Raw genomic sequence first — 14,917 nt, 5'->3', positions numbered from 1 at the left:
GAAATTTAAAATAGTCCTTAAACTCATCCTATAGAATATCATTCTCTCTGCATATGAAGCAGCAGATGTCTGTGTACCTTTTTGAGAAGGTACTATACTGAAGTTGAGAAAGTGTTGCCAAATTCTCTCTCAGTATATATTGATGATGGCATTTTTCAAAATGTGATGGTAGCTAAAAGTAGGTTTTCAAGCAAATTCGAATACATTTGCTCCAGAATACAAATGATTTACTTGTCTTGAAGAAAAGGCTTTTACTTTGAGGACAATGGAGAAGGAGGCAGAAGATTTTTGACACTACATCCCATAACTTGTTCATACCAGACAAAAAATTAAATTAAGGAAAGGGGAGTAGTATTGTCCAAAAAAGGAATTTGAACCAGAGTGCTATACTTTGAGAAGGTGGGAATACAGGCTTGTTTGGAGCACACAGGGGTTAGGCAGAGATGGTGTTGAGGTGACTTTGCTTCAGGACAGGAATGGGACTGTTAAGGAGAACAGGAGAAAATGTGGAAGAGTAAGCCAAGTGTAGGGAAAGACGGCTTGTCACCCCTGTGGAAATGGGGAGTTGTGCTCCCTGCTAGAGTTGTGCAAATAAATAAATTAAAAAACCTACATTAATCAGTTCCTTGCCTTGGGCAATGGTGACACTTTGATCTCTCCTGTTCTCTACCTGTGGCACACAGTTTAGTCTTCTGAGGACTGAAACACTTTGGTTTAATTAAAGTATTTGGGCTTTAGGGTATCTGGGTGGAAATGAATAGCCTGTGATATGCAAGAGGTCAGACTAGATGATTTAATGGTCCCTTTTGGCCTTAAAACTCTATGAAATTATGAAATATAAATATATAGTCTCCCTTTATTATGGTAGGCATTTCTTGATAAGTCATGCTGAGAAACCTAATCTGTTTCAGTAATAACCACATCTCTGCCTAACAATCACAAAAGTTTGCTCACTGAATGTCAGGTTTGATATCTTTACTCTGTTTTAGTAACAACTTACTCAGCAAATAGTCCCAATGACTTTAATAGGACCACTCAAAGAAGACCACTAGGGACTTCACTATTCCTATTGATTTTATGAGAAGAGTGCTCAGATACTACCATGGTGGGCGGCAATATAAAACTTCAAGATTGATTGATAGAACAGAGTACTTGTGGAGTATAGTCAGTGATGAGCTGCCAAAATCTTAACAATGGGTTCCCTCCTCACCCCACGAGGGGGTCGTTGCCCACCCCGACCCCCGGGACTCCTGCCCCATCCAACCTCCCCGTGTTCCTTGACACCCCCCCCCCCCGCAGAACCCCTGCCCCATCCACCCCCTCCCCTGTCCCCTGACTGCCCCCAGAACCGGGCAGGAGGGTCTCTTGGGCCACCATAGAGGGTGCCCACTCCACCCCTAAGAGCCAGAGGGACCTGCCGGGGGGCAAGGTGGGGAGTCCCGGAGGTGCTTACCTGGGGCAGCTCACAGAAAGCATCTGGCAGGTCCCTCTGGCTCCTGGGGTGGGGGAGCGTAGCTAGGGGGGAGCAGGGGGAGCGGCTGCTCCCCCACTGATCACATCAAAAGTGGTGCCTTAGACGCCGACTCCCTGGGTGCTCCGGGGCTGGAGCACCCACGGGAAAAATTTGGTGGGTGCAGAGCACCCACCGGCAGCTCCCCACCCCGCGCCTGGCCCCAGCTCACCTCACCTCTGCTCCGCCTCTGCCCCTGAACGCGCCGCCCCGCTCTGCTTCTCCGCACTCCCCCCCCCGCTTCCCGCGAATCAGCTGTTCGGCGGGAAGCCTGGGAGGGCTGAGAAGCAGGTGGTGGCTTCACACTCAGTCCGAGGGTGGCAGAGGTGAGCTGGGGCAGGGAGCAGTTCCCTTGCGTACCCCCCCCCCCCGGGTTACTTTCTGCAGCGCGGGCAGCCCTCCTCGTGCCCCCCCGCCCCAGCTCACCTCCGCCTCCCTGGGCCTGAGCGGGAGGCCACAGCCTGCTTCTCAGCCCGCCCCAGCTTCCCACGCGAACAGCTGATTCGCGGGAAGCCTGGTGGGGGGAGGGGGGCAGAGAAGCAGAGTGAGGCTGCGCGTTCAAGGGAGGAGGCGGAGGCGGAGCTGAGGTGAGCTGGGGCCAGGGGTGGGGCAGGGAGCTGCAGGTGGGTGCTCTGCACCCACCAAATTTTTCCCGTGGGTGCTCCAGCCCCGGAGCACCCAGGGAGTCGGCGTCTAAGGCACCACTTTTGATGTGATCAGTGGGGGAGCAGCCGCTCCCCCTGCTCCCCCCTAGCTACGCTCCCCCACCCCAGGAGCCAGAGGGACCTGCCAGATGCTTTCTGTGAGCTGCCCCAGGTAAGCACCTCCGGGACTCCCCACCTTGCCCCCCGGCAGGTCCCTCTGGCTCTTAGGGGTGGAGTGGGCACCCACTATGGTGGCCCAAGAGACCCTCCTGCCCGGTTCTGGGGGCAGTCAGGGGACAGGGGAGGGGGCGGATGGGGCAGGGGTTCTGCGGGGGGGGGGGGTGTCAAGGAACACGGGGAGGTTGGATGGGGCAGGAGTCCCGGGGGTCGGGGTGGGCAACGACCCCCTCGTGGGGTGAGGAGGGAACCCATTGTTAAGATTTTGGCAGCTCATCACTGACTATACTCCACAAGTACTCTGTTCTATCAATCAATCTTGAAGTTTTATATTGCCGCCCACCATGGTAGTATCTGAGCACTCTTCTCATAAAATCAATAGGAATAGTGAAGTCCCTAGTGGTCTTCTTTGAGTGGTCCTATTAAAGTCATTGGGACTATTTGCTGAGTAAGTTGTTACTAAAACAGAGTAAAGATATCAAACCTGACATTCAGTGAGCAAACTTTTGTGATTGTTAGGCAGAGATGTTTTCCTCTTGGGTGCTCCAGGGCTGGAGCACCCATGCACCCATGGAGTCGGTGCCTAAGGCACCACTTTTGGCCAGTTAAATTTAGAAGCCCTTTTAGAACCAGTTGTCCCTCGTGGAACAACTGGTTCTAAAATGGCTTCTAAATTTAACAACCGGTTCTAGCGAACCGGTGCGAACCGGCTCCAGCTCACCACTGAGTATAGTGCTATCTAACATGGGTAGGGCTGTCACAATCTGCTGTTCAAATTGTCAAGGGCTTGTGGGAAAATTTCAAGTAAAGTCTGGTTGGACTGAAGCAATGTGAGAAGAGTAGTTGAAAATAAATTGGTACTCTTCATTTGTAGCATCTGAGAACCTGTCTTGGGGCCTTCTCCAGTGACCAGAGGCATCTTCATTTGAAATTAAATTAACTTTACAGCATTGTAGTGTTTTAATGATTTCCTGCTGCATAGACCCATAGGTGTAATTGTCTCACACAACTAAATACATTACAAAATTATTTAAGTTGCTTCTTTCTTGTCTCATGGCATTTAATGCAGCAGAATAAATCCATCATGTCTCCTACATTGAATACTAATGGCTTACTAAAAGTGACGTGGTTTTTTCTTAATAGCTTTGTTGAGAATGTGAAAGGTACTATGGTGTCAGTCAAGAACATATATGGCTTTATATACCATAGCTCTTTATAATTTTGTAAAACTATAGTTCCTAGACTCAGTGTTAACAGATGTATTGTCAGTACTTAATGATACAACCTCACATGGAAAAGCTGCGTATCATTTGAAGACACCATTTATAGCTGAAAAAAAATGTCATCAAGAGTACATGACTCACTCAAACACATGCCCAGTACATCTGTGGCAATTTTCCCTCTCCTATCCTCAAAAATTCTGACAGCCAACAGACTGATTTTATTCAACGCCTGATCATTGCCTCTACCATTGTGGCTATAGCTTCATGGCCGGATTTTCAATTTATTGACAGATTCTTCAAAACATGAAGTTGCTGGACCATCGTTGATTAAAAATTCCAGTTTACTCTGAATGCACCCATAATGCTTTGTTAATGTGCTGTTGGAAGCCTCTTTCAGAAAGGCTGCCAGCTTCAAGCGAAAAGGATATCCATTGTTCAGTTTGTGTCAAGGGCCTGGCTTCAAGTGCCTCCTTGCCAGCCAGGACCGGCTCTGGGCACCAGCAAAGCAAGCATGTGCTTGGGGTGGCACATTTCCAGGGGCGGCGTTCTGGCCACCTTTTTTTTCAGGGCAGTTGCGCTCTTGGAGCTGCGCCACTTAGACGGGGTTAGGGCGCCTCGCCCCCGGCCGCAGCGGGAAGGGGAAGTCCCTCGCTCCGCATTCTGATCAGACACTGACGTCAATTAAGTTACTCCAGATACACACCTGTGTAGCTAAGATCATTACATGCCCAGTACAGTGTCTGTTACAAATAATAATGCCCCTATGTATTATGATAGCAGCTAGAGTCCCCAGCTGAGATCGGGGTCCCATTGTACAATCACATAGCGAGAGGCAATACCTGGGTGGAACTGGGTGAACAATGGATTGTTTGGCTTGCAGTCTCTCGATGTCCAGGTCAGGGTGTATGGGGACAGGGCACATGAAGCTTATTCCCCAGGGCAGCTCATTTCTAAAGCAGCTTCGGGGGGTGGGGGGGACTACCTGGAGGCCACCCCAGGAGTAGAGGGCACAGTGGTACCACTTCTACCCAGCTCTGGCCTCACTGTGCCAACATTAATGCCTGTAGGCTGTGGGATATCATCATTCTCATTCTTTCCCAATGGTTGTTCATTGTCATTCATAACAAATTTGTTCATCTCCCCCCGCCCCCCCAAAAAATGCATAGCTCTAGTCCCAAACCTTAAGATTTACGAACTAACAGAGCAAAAGGTAGGAGAAGGAAAGTAATGTTGTCTCCATTCTATGGGTGACAAATTGAGGCTCACAGGGAATAATTGACTCACGCAAGGTCACACAGGGAACATAAGAGCTGCCATACTGTGTCAGACCATGGTCCATCTTGCCTAGTATCCTATCTTCAACAATGGCCCATACCAGAGCTTCAGGGAAACGTGCAGAATAGGGCAATTATGGAGTGATCCATTCCTGTCTTCCACTCCTAGCTTTTGGTAGTTAGAGGTTTAGGGTCACCCCAAACATGGTGACCCTAAACCATCTTGGCTAATAGCCATTGGTGGACCTATCCTCCAGTTTATCCAGTTCTTTTTTGAACCCAGTTATAGTTTTGGCCTTGACAACATCCCCTGGCAATTAGTTCCACAGCTTAGTTGTGCGTTGTGTGAAAAAGTACTTCATCTTGTTTGCAGTAAACCTGCTGCCTATTAATTTCATTGGGTGACTTCTGATTTTTGTGTTTGAAATGGTAAATAACACTTCTTTATTTACTTTTCCCCCACCATTCATGATTTTCGAAACCATTATCATATTCACCCTTAGTCATCTCTTTTCTAATATGAACAGTCCAAATCTTTTAAATTTCTTCTTATATGGAAGCTGTTCCATACACCTACTCATCTTTGTTGCCCTTCTCTGAACCTTTTCCAATTTCACAATATCCTTTTTGAGATGGGGAGAGCAGAAATTAACATAGTATTTAAGGTATGGGTGAACCCTACATTTACGTATGATATTTTCTGTTTTATTTTCTATCCCTTTCCTAATGGTTCCTAGCATGCTGTTAGCCTTTTTGACTGCTGCTGTGCATTGAGTGGAAGTTTTCAGAGAACTATCCATGGTGACCCCAGATCTCTTTCTTGGGTGGTAACAGATAATTTAGAACTCATCATTGCATATGTGTAGCTGGGATTATTTTTTCCCATGTGCATTACTTCACACTTTTCAGCATTGAATTTCATCTGCCATTTTGTTGCCCAGTCATCCAGTTTTGTCAGCTCCCTCTAACTCCTTGCAGTCTGCTTTGGACTTAATTAACTTGAATAATTTTGTATTGTCTGCAAACTTTGCCACTTCATTATTCACCTGCTTTTCCAGATAAATGATGAATATGTTGAACAATACTGGCTCCAGTACTGAGAACTTGTGGCAGAGCTGGGAACCCAGATCTCCAGAATCCCAGTCCCAGAACCTTAGTCACAAGATCATCTTTCCATTCAGTGGGCCTAATTCTGCCCACATTACATCCATTCAGCCCCCTCAAAGTCAATGGGGCTACATGAATGTAGCGGAGAGAATTTGGTTCAGCCTTCACATCTACACGTTCTTTAAAAACGCCCATCGCAGCACTGCCGCGCTGGGAGGAAGTTAGCTAGCTACGGATGCCAAAAAATTTGCTGCTCCCGGAAAGAGCATTTTTTACAGAGCAACAGATAAAAATGAAAACAGCTTTAAAAAAAAAATCAATTAGATTAACAGAGACAAGTGACTGCTTGCCCAGCCATTCTTGAGCAACAGTTTATTCCTAGGGTGGTGCGAGGGACTCGAGCCAGCGGTCAGCAAGCTGACAAATCTGTCAGCTTTGCTGGGTGGCTGTCAGTCAAATCAGGTACCCGCTGTGTGCTGTGGCGCTCCCTGAATTAACACCCTGCTGGGATAATTCTTTTTTATCCTTTTTTTTTTTTTGCCACCAAGAGGGTCTGCCACCACACTGCTGTTTTTCATCTTGTTAATTGAGTCATTTATTTCATTAAAAGGTGAAACTTTATCAGGGTTTCTGTGCCAAATGTAAGAAGGCATATTTAATGATACATCAAATGCTGGAAGCATGCAGGTGCCTCTGTGTACGCTCTTTAAAATACGGAGAGGTGAGGCAATTCAAGTAAATTAAAATCACCTGATCTTAACTAAAAATAGGCTTTTGGTTCCCAGGCAACAATGCAAATATACTGTACATGTGCATGTATGTGTTTGTTAATAAATATATAAAATACATAGATATTTATATTTAATTTTCAATAAGCAGATTCAGACATTTTCATAGCAGATAACTGGAGGGGTAAACAACATTGTAACAGAACTTAACATTATGCAAAAAGTCAATAATTTATAGTGCGACTGCTAAGAATAATGTTGGGAACTTTTTGAAGCTTCTGATAAAGAAGATGCCCTCCACCCTTTCTGTTAATTTGTTCCGTTTCATTTTTATTTATCCTTTAAGCAGCTAAAATGTTTTCATTAAAGCAGCAGCATTTGATCGTTGGGGGCTGTTTTATTGGGCACTTGGGGCCTGACCCAGCCCCTCCTGAATTCAATGGCGTCTTTCCATTGACTCCATCAAGTACTGGATCAAACCTTTAGGGCCTACTCCTGCTAGGTGATGAGGTCAGTATTTTCAAAGGAGCCTGAGTCCGTTGGGCACCTAAACTCCATTGAAAGTGAGTGAAAGTTGAGTTTCTAACTTGTTTAGAAGGCAAAGATGAGTTCGGCACCTAGTGGGTAGAGTTCACCACCATGCTGGATCAGGCTCATTCTCCAAGGTGCATCCAAAATGGGGTGAGGTAGAACTCAGCAGGTTTGGGAGTGTGGCTTGTTGGGAGCGGCAGAGGTTAGAGCTGGGAGGTAGCTACTTTCCGTGGTATGTTGGGATAGGCAGGGGGGCAAAACCAGAAAGCAGCTACAGAAAGTGAATGCTCCTTGATAAATGGTGGATTTCTGAGTAGATGTGTGTGCAGCAGTTAATGTTGGCGAAATCTTCCTCGGCTTCTACTGCCCTTAGATAGGTGTTAATGAGCAGCCCTGGAGGAAAGAGAGATTGTGGCAGCAGTCCACGTCTCTCTCACTTTAATAAGATTGCATTATTTCTGCCCTACAGTAATTGTTAATATTTGATGCAATATTTGCATGTTTTGATTCTTTTTTATCAGCCAAAATTGTTAACTTGCACCAACAACACAAAGTTGCAAGGATACCACCATTTGGGACAGTAACTCAGGATATAATTAATTAAAGGATGACACTGGAATTGAATATTGAATATGGGAATCTCATTCCATTTTAGATTCCCGTCCCCTGTTTGATTGGAACCCCATGAATTTAGGATGACTACCACCATGTGTATTTGAAAGATGTACTCCTACCTTTTCTCAAAAAAAGCTATTTTCTATCAAAAAATAGTGTATTGGTATTTATTATATAAGTATTAGACTAAACTAGAAATACAATACTTTTGTAATATATCATTTTATTCTACTCTATTTTACTGTGTTATGTGTGGGATTTTCAAAGGTGTTCAGTGGACCTTATTCTGTTCCTATTGAAGTCAATAAGAGCCGAATTAGCTCAATGCTGAAGGCTTTTGAAAATCACACCTTATCAGTATAAGTACAGTATATTAGTATTTATTTACATGTATGTTAAACCATATTATTTATAAAGCACATGTGTATATGTATATAACATTGAATGTATTTGATTGCATCCTTCTCCTCCCACCTTCTTAGATTGCAAGATCTGTAGAGCAGGGACTGTGTCCAGCTCTGTGCGCACACCAGAGCCTAGTGTGATAGTGCCTGGATTCTGATCAGGGTCTCTGGACCTTATATTATAGTGAGTATTCATTAATTAATTTAATTAATATTAATAAAAACTCATTCCAACCTAAAATACCCCAGCCCCTTTTAAACAGATATCTTTTACTCCAATTACTTTCAATGTAAGGTTAATGCAATTTCTTCTTGTATTCTGTTTATTAGCCCCTGATTCAACCCTTGGAATATTCTCACATTCTCTCACTTTCCCACTTTACACATTCCAGTATGTCCTGTGTTCTTAACTTTGATCAGAGTACAGCTTTGCTATTCTCCAGTTTAATTTTTCAAGCAGTCTCATTCATTTCAATTAAAGTTATGAGGATCAGGCAAATGCTGTACTTTTTAGGACTGAACCAATGTCACCCAACTGGCAACTTTTTAAAGCATAACTGAGACTTGCATGTGGTATGTGAAAATGATAGATGAGAACAGAATTAGACCTTTGTATTTAGTCTGAATGGGCCCAGTCCAATTCTAATTTAAGTTGATGGAAAGATTTCAGTGAGATTTGGATCCAGTCCTGACAAAGGGGACAACTGGAAAAAAAAGTGGCTTATTGTTATAGGTTACATAAACAGAACTGGTTAAGTTTCTCCCTTTTCATTATAAAGTTCCTCTATGCCCCTTCCTTGTTAATGATTTTAACCTTTTGTGTATTCATTGCAGCTTAGGCAGCTTCATGATTATTTCATTTTTCCAGTTTACTTAATTTTTCTTTGCATTTCTGTCCATTAGGGTTTTTAAACAGTAGAACCTTAAAGTTACAAACATGAGTTAAGAACTGACCTGTCAACCACACACCTCATTTGGAACCAGAAGTACGCAATCAGGCAGCAACAGAGACCCCCTTTCCCCCCCCCCCCAAAAAAAAAAAAAAAGCCAATACAGCACAGTATTGTGTTAAACGTAAACTACAAAACTATAAAGGGAAAGTTTTTAAAAAAGATTTGACAAGGTGCGGAAACTGTTTCTGTGCTTGTTTCATTTAAACTAGGATGGTTAAAAGCAGCATTTTTCTTCTGCATAGTAAAGTTTCAAAGTTGTAGTAAGTCAGTGTTCAGTTGTAAACTTTTGAAAGAACAACCATAACGTTTTGTTCAGAGTTACAAACATTTCAGATTTACAAACAACCTCCATTCCCAAGATGTTCGTAACTCTGAGGTTCTACTGTCCACATGAAAGTGGGTGTACATATACACATGAATGAACACACACACTTTTAACCTATATTTTATACATATATATATAATCACACTATATGTATACTCACACACTTTCCTGTTGTGGAGTTTGTTCACTGGGCCAGATTTTATAGTATTTCTCCTGATGAGCAGTACCTTATTCTGCTAGTACGCCCATTTATTTCAACATGAGTGAGGGTATCGCAGTCTGGTTCCTATAACACAATACTTTTCTCTAGGCCTACTAAAATCAACCTTTTAATATCCTGGCATTTTGCTGACTACCAGCCAAATGAATGCAAATATGTCTGCTGTTCCAGATCGTTCAGATGCTAGGATCTGAATGTCATAGAAGTTGCCAGCTAAATATGGCACTCCATTTACTGATGGCCAATCCGTGTTTGAAGAAGTTTGTTCAAAGTATTCTTAAAATATAAGGCAAAGGAAATTTCCATTTGATGTTTATTTCTGCAGCACAATATTCATCAAATTTTCCCCAAAGCAAATCTGTCTGCTAAAATCTTTCTACACATGTTGAAACTTTCAGTTCAAGATGTGAAATTATTCCCACAGTATATAAGGCCAGCTTTTTTTTTTTTTTTTTTTAAACTTGTAGCTGAACATTTTAACACATCCTTGTAGGAAAATACATAACCTGGCAGGTATTAACTGAGCAATCTGGCCTCAGAAGAGAAAGCTAGAGTCATACTTTTACTGTATTTCAGTTTCCAGACTGGTGCTGCAGGTCAAAATTGGACCAAAGCCTTTGGACCATAAAGTATTGACCAGAGTGAGCATGGCTGGCTTGCCCTTATCATATGATTTATAATTTAAGTCCTTCCAGGCAACCTTTGTGATTGATGCCACACTAAGCTTAGGTCATTTTTTTGCTACTATCCTAGCTGTATCAAGCTTACCACATCTTAGAAATCGTAATAACATAACACTGGCTTAGGTAAGTAACACTGTAATTCTAACAAAAAAGCTGGGCCTGGAGGCTTTTCTCTTAGATTTTGGACCATGATCATGGCTGCACTTACTACTGGCCCAACAGGCAAAAACTAATGATTTTAAAATTGCTATTAGTTACCAGCATGGCCTCAGGCCACAAGACCACAACCAATTTTGAGCTCTGCTGATAACTACCTGGGCTCTGGCTCTGAATATCAGCAGTTAGCCTTCTCTCAAAAGCAAACTTTACACGGAGTCCCTGACAGCATAATATTAAATTATCCATGTCATTCAATATGTAAAATTGGGGAGATAATGAAACTTAGAATTCAAAGGGAAGGGCTGTGCTAAGGAAGTGAGAAAGAGCTGATACATAACGACACCAATTATAATGTTGACTAGCTATGAAGAAATGACCTTCATTTCCTTTTAAATGTGGTCTGTATGTTTGCCTGTAGATATGGAAGAAGGTACTGTAAAGCTAAATGTTGCCAAGGAACTAGTGGCTGATGCCCACTTTGTGAACAGAAAAGTGAACTCGAGTCTAGACAGGTACTTTCATGCCAAAGTAAAATGAGTCCTGCTGGCTGCAGAAAATGCTGTTAAGAAAGGAACATTTAGAGACTGATCCAAAGCCCATTGAAATCAATGGAAAGGTTCCCATTAATTTCAGTGGACTGTGAATCATGCCCTTATTCAGCAGGATATCTACTTGCTCTTCCTAGAGGCAAGAGAATTAGAAAAACTATCCTGCTGCTTTGCTTATCAATATTGCTTTTATCCCACCCTCAGCTTGTGCCTAAAATCGTGTCTATTCCCAATTTTACAGTGCTAATCAAATTCAGTGGTCACTATTAAAACATCATCATTTGCACATATTTTAAAATGCAGTGCGTGGTACCTGAGATACTACAGAACCCAATCACAGCTGCAACAGCCATCCGCTTTTGGAGGTGTAGGTGCATACCGTGGGATCTCATGTATCACTATGGGATAACTGTGTGTTAATATGTGAAGAACAATGCTGGCTAACATGTTTTTGCTTTATTTTCCACTAGGTGAGTATTCTTCTTCCCCCGATTGGGGATCAGGGTCCCATTGTGCCAGAAGCTGTACAAACATATGATAACCAGTCTTTTTCCCAAAGACTTAGAACAGATGAAAGGTATCCTCAGAAAGGACTGTACCTTTCTTTAAATGTCAGTTGTCATACAGTATTTGTATTTCATTGTGCCTTGGTACGACAGATAGTAATGTATTCTGGATCAGGACTTAGACTTATACAATCATTTGTAGGTACTTGAAAAAATTGTTGATTGGATTAGATATCAACTCAAAAGTCCTTTAGCTTAATTTGGGTATTGGACATGGTATGACTGAAAGATCTCATTTTGACCAAACTCCTCCTTCTCCATAAAACAAGTGTATTTCCGAGCAAAAATTTCAATAAAGGTGAACGTGGTCTCTATCAGAGCTTTTTTGAAAAATGGTAGAATTTTTCATGAAACATTCTTGATTTGTATTTTTGATGAAAAAATTAATTTTTAAATAATTGTTTCTCACTTCTTTCCCTTTTTTGCTTTTTTCCCTTCCACTCTATTTCCCCCCCCTTTTTTTTCATTTTCTGGCTGGAAAAGAGTACAGAGAAAAGAAAAGTATACCCCTCCTGAAAACTAAAAGCAAAACAAAAACAAAAAATCATTTCTTCAATAGTTTTTTTGTTGTGGTGGAGAATTAAGAACATTTTGAAAAAAAGGAAAATTATCTGCCCAAAATATATTTTTAAAAAACAACTTTTTTATTAAAACATGTTTTAAACAATATATTTCTACCGGCTTCCATTTCTTTGTTTGGACTCACACCTTTTTTTTTAAATCATGTGATGATCACCCTCATTTGCATGTAAAAAAGACAGTTGGGCATGAAAACCAAGTAGTGTCCAGGTCCCAGAAGGCTGCTTTTTGAAAAATTGGGACATAATCCTGCTATCATTATAGTCAATGGCATGGGTGCCAGTGACCTGAATGGCTGCAGGATTGGGCCCTTAGTATCTAAGGCTGTATTGGAACAGTTGTTAATGGCTACTCCATTTGCCTATTCTATACCAGAATTTCTGGTGTTTATTATTTAGCGCTACTTAGTAAAGGACTTTAAATTACCTTTATTATGAAAGATGCTACACAAAACCCACCATCAATCTATTTTGTTACTTATGTGGACATATGATGCATCACGATGAGTCATAAATGGTAAGTGACCTATTGGGATGGGATTGAATTGACAGCATCTTGAGGCTGCTTAACATTCTGTGGTGTTTATCTAAAATGGAACCCTCACTAGAGGATGAAAAATCTAACTGTTTCATAAATGCCCACGTTTTCTTCTGCCTACAGCTGTAACATTCCTTGTATTGTCCTCATTGCACTGATGAGCATAGATAAACAAAACAAAATTTCACATCCCAAAGCAAGCACGCATTTAACAATAGGCTACATTTCAGTGTTTAACTGTTCAGCTGTAAGAATGACATTATTTGATTGGACACATTTTCTCCTTTTTAAGAGCATTTAAACTGTTTCCTAAAATTCCACAGGCATCCCATAAACAGTACATCAGACATTGTCTTTTTTTTATGCATTTTTAACCTAGTCATATGTGAAAACCAGCTTTTAGCTCAATGTACCTTCAGTTAACAAATAATTGATTTGCTAACATACGGCAATATTAATTCTTTGGGTATAGTAAGGGTGTTAGTTTCCACTTATTTGTGGGATTGCAGTTACCTGTGCTTACAGGCTATGTATAGAGATGCATTTTCCAAAGTACTTCTAAAATTTCTTTAAGATTTTAATGAACTTTATAATCTAAAAGATTAGCCCTTTCATAAATGATACTATGATTTCTGAACGATATGTGCATTATGACACAAAATCTTTCGGTGTTAAAATCTTTAGGGTTATCAATAGAGGTAGAAATAGATTGCTAGATATATACAGTTTAAATATAGTATATCTTTGTTCAGAAGCTCACTTCATTTAGCATTTAATTTAACTATGCACCTGTACTGAAAATTACACAGACACATACCCACACTACACATATATTAAATAGAGAGAGAGGAGAAATATATACAGTATAAATATTGTATATCTTTATTTAGAAGCTACCTTCATTTAGTAGCTGCACCTTAACCATGCACCTTTACTATGCTAGCCGCAGGGGAATGTAATTAAATTTAATAGCTGCTGCCCTCGTTTTGAAGTCACCCTCGATATAAAGCTGCATAGGGAAGTAATTAAATTTAATAGAAGCTGAGGCTTCTAAACAAAGATATACAGTATATAGTCCATATAGTTCTTGGAAAAAGTTAATTTCCAGCAGTAGCAGGCCTGTCACTTGAAATATTCATGGTTTTGTAATTGTTTAAATCAAATCTCTATCTACAAAAGAACTTTCTCTGTATCAGAAATGATGGAATGCTGACGAATCTGCGCATGTTCTTGGATACAACAAAAATAATAATAAAAGAAAAGACTGAAGAAGAAAATAAAATTATAAAAGAAGCCCCCAAAAGTCACACTTTAATATTCCACTCTCATTTTCATCAATCACTGAAGCAATACCCCCTAGATCAGTGCATTAACTTGTTTATCTTTTACAACGAGGAAAAACTTCATAGCTTCATCATTCATTCCAGAGTGAGGGGGGAAAAAACAAAAGGCAGCCACCGAAATTTGCATGGTGCTCAATTATACATTAGTGAACATCACTTGGCAATCTGTTCATATCAATTTAATTGGATTTTAATACTGCCTCTGATCTTGTTTTCTAATTAACAGCAGTGCCTGGCAATAAAGCAGAACCATGCACCCAGCAACACCTTTGATCTCAACCATATGGAGCTCCTCCGTGCTCTTGAAAAAAAAATTTCCCTTGCCTCCGATGCAGGCCGAGAGATACTGGGGCCCCCAGATGGCTGAATACCACTCATGACTGTGACTTCATTGATTATTTTCTTTCCTGATTGGTCCTGATTGAAAATAAATAAAACATGCACTTGGAACTGGATGCAAATTGGTGTCACAAGCTTTTGGTTATGTTGATCATTTTCTCAGCTCCTTCTTCAGATGACAAGTATTTAAGTAAACATTAATTGACTCAATGGTCTTTATTAAGGAGCACAACTTTATCATCAGGACCTTTTGTTTTATGTATAGTTACTGCCCTACACAACATTTTTAATTGGTTTGAATGAAGCTAACTGTTCATTCTTTATCTTTCTGATGTTACCATCATAGGCAAACTATTTAGACATGATTTGAGCACAACAGTTTGATTTATAGCTGCTCTTTGATGATTCACTCTTGACAGTCGGTTCTTCTTTTTTGCAAGACCCATAGGAAA

At 41.3% G+C, this 14,917-nt stretch overlaps 1 long non-coding RNA gene across 1 annotated transcript in view; it reads left to right on the top strand.

The window, feature by feature from the left end:
* LOC141990187 (uncharacterized) overlaps positions 1-14,483 on the top strand; it is a 63,742-nt gene extending 49,259 nt beyond the window's left edge. Inside the window, exons 4-5 of the long non-coding RNA XR_012640103.1 lie at positions 8,292-8,397; positions 14,353-14,483. This is a non-coding gene — a long non-coding RNA (uncharacterized LOC141990187). The remainder of the gene's footprint in view (positions 1-8,291; positions 8,398-14,352) is intronic.
* Positions 14,484-14,917: the final 434 nt, after the last annotated feature.

Source organism: Natator depressus, chromosome 6 (assembly GCF_965152275.1).
Source record: "Natator depressus isolate rNatDep1 chromosome 6, rNatDep2.hap1, whole genome shotgun sequence".
NCBI classification, from domain to species: domain Eukaryota; kingdom Metazoa; phylum Chordata; order Testudines; family Cheloniidae; genus Natator; species Natator depressus.
The sequence above is the reverse complement of the archived record's forward strand: the minus strand, read 5'-3'. Positions and strand labels throughout refer to the sequence as shown.